The sequence below is a fragment of the Dendronephthya gigantea genome, unplaced genomic scaffold (genome assembly GCF_004324835.1).
Source record: "Dendronephthya gigantea isolate DGI-Jeju-01 unplaced genomic scaffold, DenGig_1.0 000078F, whole genome shotgun sequence".
Classification (NCBI taxonomy): domain Eukaryota; kingdom Metazoa; phylum Cnidaria; class Anthozoa; order Malacalcyonacea; family Nephtheidae; genus Dendronephthya; species Dendronephthya gigantea.
Genome location: NW_021163088.1, coordinates 1,091,961 through 1,101,622, shown reverse-complemented (window position 1 = coordinate 1,101,622; position 9,662 = coordinate 1,091,961). Strand labels below are relative to the sequence as shown.

Here is a 9,662-nt window from a genome sequence, read left to right as displayed (position 1 = left end):
TTCGAATTCGAATATCCAATATATAATAAAACTTCTAATAGACAAATTCGTTGGAGCATTTATTATATATGTTTATATGCAAGTGTTTATATGAAAGGTTTTACACTCACCGCCTCGGTTGGTAGGTGGGGGACATCCTGTTTACCAAAGAGGATAACCCTATAGTGCATGGTAGGGACAACGTTTATCCATGTAAACACCTTGTCTCGGCCTCCGGGACTAACTTTTCCTACCGGTGCCTGCGCAAAAACTAGGGGATAGTAAACGCTTGGTAAAGTTGTCCCTATACCCTTGATCATGTACAGCCCTTAGTGCTACGAAATGGAGGGGTTGTTTCCAATTAATAGAAAACATATTTTTCATTTTTTTTTACTTTTGGAAACTTATGACGGATTTGCTAATTAAAACAATTTTTATGGCTTTGCCGTTTTGGTTTTTGTATCTGCGTAGCAGATATATTGCTATCGTCTTGTTCACTGTTCACTGTTCACTGTTCACTGTTCACTTCTATCCAATAAACGGCTAGTATTATGAAAGATTACGTCAGGAATGCTACGATGCCCGTTCGCAGGCTGAACAGTAAACACATGGAAACGGGCAGAAAGCAGTGATTTCAGTGATTGTATTCGATTCTATAATCTATAGCTCAGTCCTGATTTTTATCTGTCGTTTTGGCACTTTTTGCTTGGAAGTTGAAAAGGCTTTTGATTTTGTAGCAACTAGGAACGACCGTATATCCTGACATAGTAAGTATTTTAATCATGAATTCTAATATTTTAACCAGTGCGAATGACGGTACTTCTAGTATATTTTGTGAGTTGCATGGATCGATAATTTATACTTTACGAAAGAATCTACGTCTTAGGGCTAAACCATTTCAGAGGACTTATGAACCTCTTCGGAGGGCGAAACAACCTCTTCGGAGGGCAAAACAACCTCTTCGGAGGGCAAATCAATCTCTTTGGAGAACAATTGAACAATCTCTTCGGAGATCAATGCAATTAGAATCTCAGAAACGTAAGCTTTTACATTCAAGACCTGTCCACAGTAGTTGTATTAAATGTATAAATTCAGATCGCGCTGTGTGTGTAAATGTAATTATCGATTTTCTGTGAGATCTTGTGCAAGAAAATTAAGTCAACCAAATATGAAACGATTTAGAAGAGATCGCGAGCCTTCTAGATTACCTTTGAAGCGAATAATATTAGCTATGAGAAAGAGGAAAAATAGACCACTTCTAAAGCGTTACTTGCTAATGTCTGCACCCAAGTCTTCTACTTTAAACAAACTAGTGGGCAATTTCAAGGAATATTGTTTTCAATTTATGCATACGCAACATACATTTCTTCAGTCATTTGCATATATTAGACCATCCGTTAATTTAGTTCAGAGAAAGCATAAAATTAGAAAACATTCTTTATGCAATCAATCAATAAACAAAAATAGCAGTTTTCTCTGTCAGTATAACATATGTGAAAATAAACTGTTGTTGTCAGGAGATATTGAATTAAATCCTGGTCCTGTTAAAAATACCAACATTGTTCTGCCATCAAATATAGTGTTAGCACAAAGGCTAAGACGCTATCAGTTAATACCATGTGATGTTGGTGGGGTGGCGACTGTTTCTTTCGAGCGGTGTCTCATCAGTTATATGGTGACCCTGAGCGCCATTTAGAAGTTAGAGCAGTCGGTATTGCATATTTGCGAGACAATCCTCAGAGATTCATTGAAAGTAATACTGAAAACTCCTTGTTAGATTATCTCAATACTATGTTTTTTTAAACAGAATAGCTATATATAGCTACCTATAAATTTGCCAAATGATGATAAATTGTTTGGGCCAAATGATCATAAAATGATCATAAAATGATCATAAAATGATCATAAAATGATCATAAATCATTTGGAAAAATGTAGTTTTTCCTTCAATAATGCTGGTGGTATAACTAAAACCCTGTCTTTCGATTTTTTACGTGATGAGCAACATGCAGTCCGCCCGTGCAAATTCTACTAGGACTTGACTACATACATGGAAACCTTATAGTCCGAGTACGCCAAAAATAGCACGAGTGCTGGGTAACACTGTTGCGACATAATCAAGATGAGACGTTTGTCATGTGTCAAGTCGTGTATTTATTTGACGACCTCTAGGTATAGCATTTCATTTTGAACTTAGGTTTGGTTGTGAGCGCTATAGAAGTGCGTGGCTGCGTGCCTTGCATGGAAATGTTGTACGTAGATATTACAGTGTTATGCTGTGGCTTTATTTATTCATTTGGCTATAGTTGTCTATATTGCTTGATGAATTGTTGGCTTGTAAGGCGTCAGTGAAGTGCCAGTTTGAATGTCATGGGAAGAATATTAAAGTCTCGCTATTCACAGCCGAATGTTTTATGCAATGTTTTCCAGCACGGAATTTGGTTTCATTGAAAGGCTCAACAGTGGCCGGTAAGTAAGATCATGCAGTCTTTTGTAGGCCGAAATTAGCGTGATAATTGTGGAGGGGATGCGTATTCATACATTCTCTTGTGCCCAACGGATTTCTTAATCTGTCGGACAGTCGGACAGATTGGTAGAATGAAAATATATGCTTCCCCCTTAATTTTCGAATCTAATTTCGGTCCTGCTTTTGTCAATATAAAGTAGCCACGTTTGAGATCTACATAATTTGTTTCGAACATTTTGTAAATTTGAAAGCTTAGTTTGTATCTATAATCTATTATCGCATGCAGTCCTCTATAGAAAGTTCATACCTCGCACGATTGTCTATGCATGCATGCAGTAGAGATAAAGTTTCATATGGGGTGTTGAAAATTGATAAAGTGGATTAACTCATAAGAATGTGAATATAATAGTATCACAAGAGCAACAGCATAAAATGCCTTACCCCTGCAGTCAAATTACTGTCATTGGGATTGATAAGCACGGTTTCTATAAAACTAAATTGTAAAGCGTATTGAAAAAACTATGATTATTTGGCATGCATGCATGAGATTCGATTGTGCTTGTTTGCGCACCCGTGGCTTAGCAAATTGATCAGGCATTTAAATTATAAGAGTGGGTTTATTTCTAAAGGTCTTCTTTTTTCATATATACACCCTTATGCTGGTATTCATCATTGGTTAGGCATTTCAGCTACTTATTTGTGTTATCTGTGGTATGTTGTTGTTTAGTATACTTGAACATGCAGTATCCTATTAATTAAAAGAATACATGCATCAACAGCTGTGAGCAAACCTAGTGCATATATATATATATATATATATATATATATATATATATATATATATATATATATATATATATATATATATATACCACATGTAATATACACGCAGTATCAAAAAAGTGCAAACACTATATAGTTTCTATAGAATAAGTAGATCTTTGTCCTTCGGATAACACAAATTGAGTTATAATGCAAATTAGGAATATTATATAACTTCGGCTACGAATGGCTCAGCTGGCCGCAGAGCAAAGGCGAGAGTGCTTATCGTGTCAAATTACGCGAAAACACGCAGTGTTCAATAAAAATATTATTGTGTGTTTATGTACACAATTTACTTTGCTTGCATATGTTTTCGTTAGTAACACTAACCCTACACCGTTACCGTAACCGTAGCATGATCAATTGTGTTTTACGCGCCCTCCATGGCCTTCGTTTGGTCTGTTTTAAAATTTTGCAAATATCTGATTTCAAAAAGGTTTGTAGTTTTTATACACCCTATGTACAATAAGGCTTAAGTCGCTTACTCGCTGCGTTAACAAATTTGTGCTGAGTTAACTCGTGCTGAGTTAACAAATTGATTCAGGGTTTGTGATATTTTCTGTGGAATATCTCCCTGGCAGCGCAAGTTTCTAATGTGTGCATATGGTTTTCAGGTTATGGTTTTCAAGTTATTGAACTGCCTCTTGATTGCTAACTTAGACAATATAGTTTTCGATTTTTTGTGCCCAATTCCAGTTGGAAGTATTTCATATATAAGCATGCAATATTTTCTCAAAGCCGTAGGAAACAAGTGCAAATAAATTGGAGCAGAATAAATTTTTGCATATGCTCGTAAGTGCCCTTTTTTTAGAAAGTGATATGAATTCAAGGAGTTTCTTTGCTAAGATTCTCTTCAGAGGCCGGTTGTATGAAAACTGGATAGCGCTATCCACCGGATAGTGATTTTTTCAACGGTTCTAAAAATGCTTGAAAAGCAATAAAATTTCAGCTTTGAAATTTCAGCTTATTAAAGAGTATATCCTTTTTTCGGCATACTGTAAGATTTAATTAATCAAAGTTAACGGGCGATTTTAAAGCGATTCAAAAAACCACTATCCGGTGGATAGCGCTTTACAACCGGCCTTGGAAGTCTTCGATAGTTTCGTTTTATATAATTTTTACCTAAATTAAACCAGTGATTAAACTGTTGCTTATTTCAACCGCTGCGAGTGTTAGCATTGTATGACTGTCAATCACAATGCATGTGTAATAAGTAACTAGCTTTTTCTTAAACGCACTTTTGAGTTGAGGATTTTCACCTTGTTGAAGCATTTGATGAAAATTATATGCGTGTAATGTGGTTTAGTGCGCTTGTACATAGTTATAACGTGATTCGGTATTCTTAATCTCGCATGGGCTGTGTCTGTACACTTGCACACGAAAATATATTCCCTTTTCATGCGTTCTTTGTTTCAGAGTGAAATGTCCATGATTGCATCAGCGAATTTGCCATTAAAACTTGCGTCGGATTTCTTAATTGGTGACATTTATTTTTAGTCCGTCTACGCGGCATGCCCTATACATTGGAATTCTGCGCGTACAGCTGAATTATATACATTGCAGCCGGTTTGCATTCCCAAATTCTGTGGTGTAGGCGCCTTTCAATGACTGAAAGTGAAAAGCAATGTGTTCATGCACGGTTTTCATTTATAGTCGCTGCCGGGTTTCTCGATCAGAACTCAGAAGTATTCGGATTGGTAAATTTTCCGATGCACATTATGTTCCATTGTGCATGGCAGCAATATAGGTAATAAACATTGGCGGTGTATAACTGCATGAATGTAAAAATGATGAATGCCAAAAATAGGCTGGATTTATATTGCAATTATATACACTCGCATGTGCATGTCAAGATTGATTCGCGCCAAAAATTTGAAAGTGGCGCGAATTATAGAATTCAAAAATGGCGCGAATAGAATTTAAAAACGGCGCGCTTATATAGCTATAATGGCGCAGTGTATACATGAGTAATTGAATATATTTGAAGTTATATGTACCAATTCATATAGCATATGAAATTTTTTACTCTAGATGGTTGTTATAATTAATAGCTAATTCTGATATCGAAAGGAGGGAATAAATGTTTCGCTACGATTTGAACATGCTACATATAAATGCAAGATATAAGATGTAAGTTGAATTGGTGTCCGTCACAAAGACATATCGTAACATATGCAAAGGAAAGATGTATTGATTGAAACATTTGTATTCCAATGGTTATGATTCGATTTATTGAAAATTCCAGTACGGTCAATCGATTAGCAATTGGGATAGTTCAGTGTTAATACAATGCAAATTTGCTGGTAAACTCGTATCATATCGTTCTTAAAGTTCTTATATTTTCCATACCTTATCTAGCTGATTTCCCTCTTCAAATCTTTCTTAACGTTTCGTTTTGAACGTTTATCTGTTTCTTCTGCAGGCTTTTCTTCTGTCTGTCTTCTAGCGTTGCTGGTTGCAAGTGCGCTTGGAAATGGTGATCGCGCAGTTTTTAATGCACCATTGCTGTAATACGATATTTCTAGTTAGTCATTTGGCGCCAAAAAAGTGCGCCAATTATTCATTCAAATAGTAATCCTCGGATAGAGGCCTCTAAACGTCGCAGTAAAATTTCTTACTATTTGAGACAAGAAACATTTTAAGGCAACATGCATGACAAGTAATGATATATCGTACAAGTGATTTAAAAAATGTTGAATAGCTTTGCTGTATCCTTTAGTGTAAATAGATATTCACGAGTTAACATGAGCTCTCCTATTTTAATACCGGTATTATTATGACTAATTTGGCTCACTTAAAACGCATGTTGCATTTATTTTTTTAATGTTTAACGGTGAATTTATCGTGCATGCAAATAATAATTACAGAACAAGACAAGAACATGCAATAGTTGGCTAATACTAAGTTCTAGGATCTTATTCTATTTCTTACTGGGAATAAAACGGTAAAAAATTTTATAAAATGATTCTCAGTTTTAAGACAAATACATTGTTTTATTTTTTTCAGGCAAAGGAATATTTCATTACCTAAGAACAACCACAGTTCTCTGCTCATTTTGCTGTGGGGAGTCTGCATCACCAATAACGAAGGGCGAGTATTTAGAGGTGAGAGACAAGTAGCGTTAGGAAAAAATCTTTGAATAAAAGCTATGTTACGCGGTGCAATTTTTCTTGCAACTTGCATTGCAATTCTACTTTTAAGAGATGTAAATTAGTGAAGAGTCTTAAATTAGTAAGTGTAAGAAACGCCACGAAGTGTAATAAAGACAAAAGTTCGGTAGTTGCCAAATTTACATCTCTCAAAAGAAGAATTGCATTGCAAGTTGCAAGAAAAAAATTGCACCGTGCATGTAACATGGCCTTAACATCATGTGTGGATTTTCGTGAGCCTGCATGATTCACAGTAGTCGTAATTCGTCGGCTACCTATGCATGGTATTCTTATGCGGCAGACAAAGCATTAACCCACTTGTTAATATTGTTATTCGACCTATCGTTAACAGAGATCCCGAAATTCTACTAGATACTCAATCGTGCATTATTAGTTATAAGTATACTTAATACTTGTTAAATTCTTGAATAATTAATGAAGTTTATACCCAACCAAATTTTGTGAATTAGGTCATATCACACGCTGTATACACCATACAATTAAGATGAAAAATACAACCACTAGTGTGTGGAACTGATTTGCATATTTATTAAAGCATCTCAAAGCAGCAATGAAATGGGCATTTGAAAATTTGTAAGCATGGGAGTATAGCGTAAATTAATTAGTTTTCTTTTACGGTTTAAAAGTTTCTTTTGTCCTCCTATCAGGGGAGTAACTATATAAAACGATAATTGGGGGCAGGTGAATATTCAATGTAAGCTATTGCACTTACAAAAGAAATCCGTCGGCTATATAAATTTTCACCCCACCCCCAATTAACGTTCTAATTGCGCCACTGCCTCCATGCACCATGCATGTGTATATTAGCTATTATGATAAACCCAATTGAAAGCAAGACGCTTTATTTGAATGCCTCAACCTAATAACTATGCTATTTACACACTATTGCGTTGATCATGCATTCAAATCAACAAAGGCTTCATTTCAATAGGGGGGACTTTTTTTTTGACTCACCCTGTATATCTACTTATTGATATTAGTTTCACTACATGTATTTGTCACTTTTTTATTGTAGAATGTCTGTCAAGAAAAGTAAAATTAAAGCCGTTGTCTATGGTAATGCCTCCATATTGTCAGGAAAGCAATTTACTGACGCTGTCAACAGAACACTGAGTTCATTGGTTTTTGTCATTTCCATACAACTCAATCCAAGGAGAATTTTCGTCTTCCCAGAAGCGGCATGCGCCAGGCAGAGTATAAACAACATTTATAAATGATGAGTTGCCAAACTGGTCACAGTTACTGTTTTCGGCAGAGACTTTAACGTAGAGAGACTCGTGTTCTTTGATGCTGATCCGGTGTCGTCGGCGTAAATGATCTGAGATTCTTGAAACTGGAATATTGTAATATCGACAGCCAGGTACATGGCAGGTTCTTCTTGCGTGACGGTCAGCTGAGGATTTTGTGCAAGTCCTTCTTATGGCACTTGGGGTTTGGTATTTTTGATGCTGCGCCATGGTAATAGACGGATGAACTCTTTTAAGATGCCTGTCAAGTCGTTTAAAGAACAATCCATGTTGTGTACAGCCCTCCACTCGACAAACGCCGCTCTGAGGCATGCTGTGTTACAGTATTGCTTGTGTTTATTATTAATGGTGATTATTCGTTCAATGTTTTGCAAGATGTATAGCTGTCTATCATATGACTCAGAATTCGAATCGACGAACGTTTTGGCGGGCTTTGTTTGTAAATTTTCCCGCGCCTTATTGTGGTCATTAAAATTCCTTTTCTGATATAGAATTACAAATCTGATGTTCAATCATTTAAATTTTTTTGCAACAAAACATTCCACAAAGCATTCCAAAGTTGATGAAATTGCAAAATCAAGTTTCTGTCATATTTCTGTCAGTATCATCAAATTTATGACATACCTGTGGTCTGATTATTTCTTCAACGTTTCACGAGATGTACAGAATGTCCGCAAAAAAGAACCCTTTTCAAGTTTTGTCAGAGTTTGAATGCTTTATCATTATGCCAAACAATTGCAGCTGTTGTGTAAAAATTGGAAAACTGAACCATAGACCTTACCATATAGTGATCAGGCGCGTTGAATTTCGAGCCAAAGCTTGATGGGGTCAGGGTTTCCACAATATTGACAACCACAAGGGAGGGAGGGATCTGTGTTAGTAAGATATATTATGCAATCTTTTCAAAAGTTCTTTATTGCTTTTTTTTGTCATTTCTATCTCCCTATGAGGACGGTCATATGCAAATAAGTTGTGGATGGGGTACATTTTTCCTGTAACATATAGCTGTGATATTTTCTACCAGTACACTTATTTTATTGCATTATACTCTAAAGGCAGAAATAAATCAACGCAGCTTTTGGCGGGCTCTCTTCATACATTTTCCCAAGCCGAATTTGGTAGTCCAGATTGCTCTACTAATATGTTCGAAATTACAAAAGGCTCTCCTTCAATGTTAATTGCCAAAGAGCATTCCAAAGGTGGAAAATTTGAAATCAAGTATTTCTGTCAACATCACCATATTTACGAGTCAAGGTTATAGTGGACATACCAAATCTAAAGCATGGGGTATATAATAGAAGATTTATTATTGTTTTTTGTGGCTTGCATGCATGCGTATCACTGTTTGTCAGAATAAAGATAATAATTTATTCTCGAATCTGCCGTTTTAAATACCTCGTAAAATTCGTCGTAAATATTCTCTTTCAATGGCTCAGAGCATTTTTTGTTTTACATTCATAAAATTGTAGTTATAAAACCTAGCATTACTATCCCAAAAATCAGACCAACAGTGATTCGTAACAACCTATGCATGTGATGCAAAAAGTGCCCTAATTGTGCTCCCATATGTGGGAGACGAAACATGCAAGGTAAATTTCACCACACATATATCTTCAGTTGTAAGCGTTCGCCTAATAAGAGTGTCGACAGAAAGATTAATTATATACCTAATTAAAATTTTTTCATCACTCGGAGTTTCATCTGCTGCGCTTACACAGTACAACTTAAACAGGGAAAAGCGGGCACGTTTGTTTTCTCAATCAAATTCTGAAATGGAGGACTTGAAAAATCAGTTCTGTGATTCGTGATTTTCATCGCATTTAGAATTGACCGTGTCTCGCACGCTCGGTGACGGTTTGATGAGAAACCTGCTGGGCAGAATTACTTGTGTTAATATGACCTTCAGAATGACATTGTGAACCCCACATAGGATGTGCACGGATCAGCCTTCAGTTTTGGTCAGAAATATTGATTATT

The 9,662-nt window shown here is 36.0% G+C and overlaps 1 long non-coding RNA gene across 1 annotated transcript; it reads left to right on the top strand.

Moving 5' to 3' along the window:
• Positions 1–1,615: 1,615 nt before the first annotated feature.
• On the top strand, positions 1,616–9,094 carry LOC114532131. Its single transcript, XR_003687931.1, has 3 exons — positions 1,616–2,448; positions 6,275–6,372; positions 7,454–9,094. It is a non-coding gene; the product is annotated as an uncharacterized LOC114532131 (long non-coding RNA).
• Positions 9,095–9,662: the final 568 nt, after the last annotated feature.